Source organism: Quercus robur, chromosome 8 (genome assembly GCF_932294415.1).
Source record: "Quercus robur chromosome 8, dhQueRobu3.1, whole genome shotgun sequence".
NCBI classification, from domain to species: domain Eukaryota; kingdom Viridiplantae; phylum Streptophyta; class Magnoliopsida; order Fagales; family Fagaceae; genus Quercus; species Quercus robur.
The window spans coordinates 50,420,365-50,427,566 of NC_065541.1; the positions used below are offsets into that span (position 1 = coordinate 50,420,365).

Genomic DNA, 7,202 nt, shown 5'->3' on the forward strand with positions numbered 1-7,202 from the left:
TCAAATGCCAATAAGAGAGCTCGTCAAATTGAAAGTTAGCTTTGGAGAAATGACACAAAAACTCCACAATATTATTTCAAATATTATAGATCGAAGAGACATCATAACAGGAAAGGGTGGGGCATGTTTTATGACGCGAGGCAAGTCAAAATTAATGCCCTTTATATTGGGGTATTTGGAAGTGATTAAGTTGAGTGCCACTCCAATGCCACCACCAACATCAACCACCTGCTTGAGGTTCTCAAAACCTTTGAACGACTCAAGGATCTTCTTAACAATTATGGCAGTGCGGCTGAACATTGCTGTGTTGAAAACTTGACTTAACCTGCCGTCCCTGCCAGCATACTCATAGGCATGCATTCCATGGACCCTGTTAAATGGAAGTCCGCCTTCAAGAATGGCATTCTTCAGTTGAGACCTAACATTCATTCAATGCAACAACAAAGTTAGCCACCATTAGCAAATTTTTGATTAAGTCTGGGAACAACTAGCATAAGGCACACAGGTAATCCCTTTGAGATGAGTGTTAGACCACATTATTAAACTACTTTACTATGCCAAAAATCAGCCACAACTACAATTCCTAATAGGTAACAATGATTATAATAACAACAATGACCATAAATCCAAGTACCCAAATGTCTTGTAGCCAGATGGCACCTACCAGTACTCCCGTCTCCCATGATGGGGTTCGACCCACCACCCCAAAAATCAAAAAATATATATATATAAATAACAACAATAATAATAAATCTTAGTATTGAATTAACAACACTTTGTCCTTATGCAAGTTTGTCATTGTCGTTTATCATTCTACTATACAAATATTACCATAAAAGTTAATTGAAAGTCCAAAAACTTAACAAAAATGATCAGCCCCAAGTGGGAGCAAAAGTAACATAACAAATTGACTAATCAACGAGTTATGTATGTCAAATAGTGCTGTGGATTTAAGCAAATTATCCAAGGAACATTCTTTATGGCCCATAAGGAAACAAATCACAAAGCATGACATGAAGATTGCAAAACAGAACTAATTAAAACGAATAAAGAAATAAAGGGATTTCTTTATGATTAGAGAAAAGAAATAAAAAATTCAAAAAGTGATGACTGAGTCACTGACCAACCATCCAAGTAAACCTTGTCAAGAACCAAATCCATCAAGGGTGCCAAGGAAACCCCATCTTGTTGGTTACCACGCGCAAAGTACTTGGTCACTGAAGTGAGACAGTATTGCCTGTGAAAAATATCATCATCCAAAGAGACACCAAGCACGCCATGGTGCACCAGTAGGCTACAAATGCGGTTAATCATGGCTGGTGTGTCCCAGTTGGTTGTGGGCATCTCGAGTTTATTAGAGTTGATTTCGCTAGCAAATCGTGTCTTAAAAACTCGAGTTTGTAAATCTCGAGTTCTTGCTCTAAAAAACTAAAGACCCCACTCTCTACTTCCTTCTTCTTCTCCAACTCAAGATCTCAGCACCAGCATCGGAGTGGCTCTTGGAATTTAAAAAAAAATTAAAAAAAAAAAAAGGCAGAATCGAAGAAAAAGAGAGAAAGCGGAGACAGACCTGATTCGCCATTGAGATGAGAACAAGTGGGTATGGGTCTCCTCTTCTCCGTGGGAATGAATAGCGTTTGTTAGGTTTTGGTTTAGGGTTCCGATCGGGATGAGTTGTGGCGCGATTGTTGGTTTTGGGTTTATGAGTTCCGATCAATGGTGTTGGCATGTTTGTTGGGGTGTTGGTGTTGGCAATTTTTTTTTATTGGAAAATTTTCTTTTCATTTTATTTTTGGGTGATTAGGGATTCATCTTTGAATTTTTGTATGATTTTGTCATAACATGAGAATTGCTATACAAATACGAATCGAATATGACTTTCGTCATAACATGATAATTCATCTTTGAGGGTGTACAGGACTTTTTAAGCATTTGATTGTTCATTTGAGTGTCTAGTTTTCATTCTAACACACCTATATATAATTAAAAGGAGGAATCCTTTGGGATAACTCCAAGATGCTAGTTAGATTCTTCAAATTTAAGACCTCATGAATCTTATGAGTTCCTTAGCAACTACAAAACCAATTCCTTGGAGTTTTTTAAGGGGTTGAATCAAGAGTTTGAAGCAATCTAAAGGGATTCATGTGCTACACAATGTATTTGGATTTAAATCATGGTTACTGGTCAATCAAGAAAAAAAATGGCTACAAATTAAAATTGAAATTTACCTTCATGAAAATTTTTTTTTTTTTTTTTTTTTTTTTTATATCTTAGACCTAGTTGTAAGGTTGAATTTTATCAACCATCTTGTTGGCTTTATTCTGTGCCAAATTTGTTTGTATTTAGCAATTAGTAACCCTGTATTTAGGTGGGAATCATATAAGGGTAGTGTGTAAGAGAGTGTGAAGAAATGCTCAAGATTGTGCAAAGAATCAGGGACTCGCGACTAGATCTCGCGGATAGCTAGTGGCTTGCAAACCGCCAGAAGTTGCACACGTGCCAAGCATGCAGAGAAGCTAAACCGTCATGCTAGTTGTAGCACTACAGGACAAAAAGTCCAGTCTAGTCGTTCAGTTACCTCGCGGCTGGAACTCGCGACTCAGTCAAGTCGCGAGGCCAAGCCACCAGTCAGCTCTGTTTTGGAAAAACTGACTCTTCGCATTCCAAACACATACAAGTATAAATACCCCTTATACCCACGAATTGTGGAGAGCTTCCAGAGAGAATATTGAGAGAGAAACCCTAGAGAAAAAAAAGATTGACTCATCCCCAGTCTTCACATAGAGACTCTTCAAATTCCTCTACTCTCAACCTTTCCATTCTTACATCCTTGAAAGATACATTACCAAAACATTTTCTCACTATACCCACATCTGTGAAAATGCCATTTAGTGCTTGTGAATCAGTTAGGAAGGGACCAATTTCATATTAGTTGATACTATGGGCTATAGCGGAATCTGGTAAGCTAAAGAAGAAATAGGTTCGGCGTAACCTCGTTAGAGTAGGAGCTTGGAGGGCTTAGGTACACTATGTAGATTAGGCTTGGAGGGTCTTCTGCTGTTCATGTATCCCAACTACATTCTTTAGTGGATTATTTACCGCTTGGAGGGCAGCGAAGAGGTTTTACGCCAAGGGCTTCGGTTTCCTCTTCAATAACACATTGTTGTGTTGTCCTTGTGTTTGCATCTCTCTTCCCTTAATTTTTGTCATTTAATTTCTATTGTAGATGTGATTTTATTTGGTTGAGATTGTTTATCAATTTTGTTATATGCTTATGTTCATATTCCGCAAATTAATTGTTTGATAATAAGCTTGAATTGATAATTTGGAAATTGGGGGTCTAAACGTTCATAGTGTTTTATACACATTTTGAACATTCACTAGTGTATCCCCAAAGTTTTCAACCAAAGGAATAATCATTGCCGCGACAAGTGGGCAGAGGTAAATCCTTGGCCCAGGAAGTTTTTCCAAATTGCTGGGGCTTGAATTCAGGCTCTTTCACCTCCATTGAAGACAACTACTTTGGGACTGAGTACCCAACCACTCAGCCAACCCCATTGGGTTCTTCATGAAAATGTTGTCCCCTTCAAGAATACTTTCGAATTATCTCCTCCTAAATGTTCCATGCTTGCAACATAAGTTAACGCACCTCTTTATCTACATAACTTGTGTATTTATACAACCTATCTAGGCTTTTAAAATTATGAGATTAGCATTATTATTCCATAAAATTCATATGTTGATCCCATCGTTTTAAAAATCGAATCGATTGGGCAAATCAGTTCAACTGGGAATAGGTCACCAACCCAGTCCGATTAAAACCCTAAAATCAGCTGGAACCAATTAAAAACAGGAAAAAAATGGGAATCAAGAGCAAAAATGATTCATTGACAATGCCGGTTTTAAAACTATGGTTAATCCAACTTTAAATTGATAAGATTCGAAAAAGTCCTTAACAATATTGTTTAAAAAAAAAAAAAAAAAAAAAAGGAGACTGAGTTAAAATAATACTGGAATACAGTGGGGCATGTTGTATAACATGAGGCAAGTCGAAATTAATGCCTTTGATGTGGGGATATCTGGAAGTGATAAAGTTAAGAGTAACTCCTAGACCATCGCCAACATCAACTAATTGCCTGAGTTGCTTTTCATATGAAACATTGCTTTATTTGCCTTTTGAAAAAAAAAAAAAGGGGGGGGGGGGGGGGGGGGGGGGTGCTTTTCCCACTAAAATTGAGTAATTACTAAAGAAAGGTTTCAAATTGGTACGTGCTGATACAAAAGAAAGAACTGAGGTGTCAGAATATGAAATTTATGTAGTACATAATTGCTTTAGCAAACGAACCCAAGTTTTAAAGGTAAAAAAAGGAAAAAGAAAAGCTAGGAGATAATTACAATGAACTTTTCATAAGTCCTCATTTCGTGGCCGACATTGAACGGTGGTTCACCAATAGGACTATTCAGGATTTCTTAAGTTCCAAGTATGGTCCGCCAAGCAACATGTACATAAGCTGTCCATTGCATCATAGTGGTGCCATATCGTTTGTCCAAAAATCTACGTTAAAAATAAGGTTAGACAGAGTCCATGGAAGAAACCAATGTGAATTTGATACTTCTTATAGACACAGAAAGCCATAGAGTGCTTTTTGCTGAAGCTGGCAAGGATTTCATTGACTTCCTCATTCACATTCTAGCCCTGCCGGTTGGAACTTTCATTCCGCTTCTCAAAAAGCAAGGAATGGTGGGCAGCTTGGGGAGCATTTACGAGAGCATTGAAAGTTTTACCATATACATACCTTCAACTCGTAACGATAATAGTGTGGTTGAGCATTGTTGTGTTAAAAACCCGATTGAACCTAGGGTCCAAGGAAGGATACTCAAACATATGCATGCCATAGACGTTGAACAGAATTCCTCCCTCAAGAATTGTATCTTTCAATTGGGACCTACAACAAATTTAGGTTAGATACCATATCTTCTTTATTACAAATTTTAGCAGCATGTGAATTAGTTTGTTGGAGTTTTAGCTTAATATATTTGGTTCTAATTTTGTCATATTAATTTCTCAATTAAATAATAATAATTGTACGTGGGATCCACTCAAGCATGTATATATAATTGTATACCAAACGTGATGGACCACTAGAGTAGGAGTACTAGACTAGGGTTTCATAACAAACCCACTTCCAAGGAGTGCCAAAGTTGTCGTGAAACATGACATCTACATTGCTTCCTCAAAGATATAAACAACGAGACTTTGTATTACCTTGCTCCATCCATTGCTGAGTGTTGGGTTAAGATAGCTTGACCCCAATTAATTAATTCAATTACCTAAATAAATTAATTAGGTCAAATTATATGCAAATCATGGAGGCACTAACAAATCACCAATTAAACTAAATGCAATGGAAAATAAATTAGACACAATGATTTGTTGACAAATAGGGAAAACCTCTCACAAGGCAAAAACCCCCACTGAGTGATTTTAAGGTCACCACTCCCAAGAATTCACTAATTAACAATTAAGCGGTTACAAGTATAAGTAATCTTACCACTACCCTGGCCTATCCCAAAATATCAACCCACAATTGAACCCTTACTCTAATACCTAATTGGACTTAATCTTCTGGTAGCCTTCTTTTGCTTAATGCAAAATCTTCAATCTATGACTAACCCTTTTACACAGATTCCAGTACGTGACTAACTCTAGCAACTTGAATGGATGTTGTTGGTTGCAAAGTTCTTCACTTCATCAACAATGAAGATCAAGAAGCACTTGGTTACAAAATCCTATGATGTACAAACGCAGTAGCTTCTTGGTTTCTGTATTCGTATGTGACGACTCTTAAAATAAGCCTTATATATGTCTAGGGTTGTGAGAAAAGAAACCCTAAACAAATACATAAGCTTAGGCCAAATTTCAGATCTGAAAATCGTAATTCTCGATAGATCGAGCTTCTATCGAGGCATTTGTCGAGCTTCTCATTTAGTCTTGATAGTAGTATCTATCGAGACTTAATGAAACAGCTTTTCTTCACTTGTTTCTTGGATCAATCTACATGTCTTTAATACGAACACATGATATACTTGAATAACATATTCTTGATGTATTAAACCCAATTTAAATCTACCCAATTATAAATAAAGTGCATTTTGTCAAAAGATTAATCAATTACATAAAATACGATCCTAACACTGAGCAATTCAGAGCAAGGTAATGTATACGAAGCAGATCATGAATAAAAACAGGAAAAAAGACATGACACACCAACTAGCCAAGGAAGACCTTGTCTTGAAGCAAGGCCATGAAGGGGCCCGATGAAACGCCATCTTCATTAGGCACAAAGTGTTTAGAAACAGGAGTAAGACTGTAGAGCCTCTGGAAAGAACCATAGTTCCCAACGTCAGCAACCATAGCGCAACCAAGCACAGAGTCGCTGACTAGCAACTTGAGAATGCAATATTGTTGCGTCGGGATCTTGGTGGGCATCTAAGCTACAATCTGTGAAGGAGAAAGCATGGCTCTAGGACCTACTTTGGCTAAGATATCAAAAACCCCAAGCTCAATGGCCGAGTGCAAGGCCATGGGCAGCACAATGGATGTCACCAACTGCATGGCATAGGAGAAACTCTCTTCTTCTTCTGTTTTTTCATCACCATCAAGAATGCTTCAATGGGATTCTTTGGGAGAGGCCATTAAATAAACTTTGAATTGATTTGAACCTCTTTTGTTCGTAAACTGGAAATTTTGTTTATTGGATTTATAGAGATTGAATGATTTAGGGATACAAATGTTGGGTGCATTGCACCACATGGGTCCAGCCTACACTTTGCCTTAACTCATTAAATGAGCTTGTTGGACAAGCTACTAAGAAGTCAGCTTAAAGGAGCTTCCTAAAGAAGCTTGCCAAAAGGAAGAATTGAAGTTATCTTTTTCTCTAATATTACGTACAAAAGTCAAAGCAAGTTGGCTTGCATTTATTGTGAATTGATGACAAGCGTGTGAAAGGAAGAAAAGAAGATAAAGATGAAGAAATAAAAATAAATGTCATTCAACCATTCGGTGCAGAGAGAGTCCCAAAGTGTGAGGATAGTGCAGTCTTGAAAAACTGCGTGAGTGAGAGCAAGCAAAAGAGGAGAAAAACACATACAACAAGAGAAAATTGTAAAAGATAAACAGTAAAGAAAAGAGCCATGAGTGA

General features: G+C 37.4%; 1 pseudogene; it reads right to left on the reverse strand.

The window, feature by feature from the left end:
* Nucleotides 1–6,827, reverse strand: LOC126696438 (anthranilate N-methyltransferase-like; annotated as a pseudogene).
* Between the last annotated feature and the right edge of the window lie 375 nt (nt 6,828–7,202).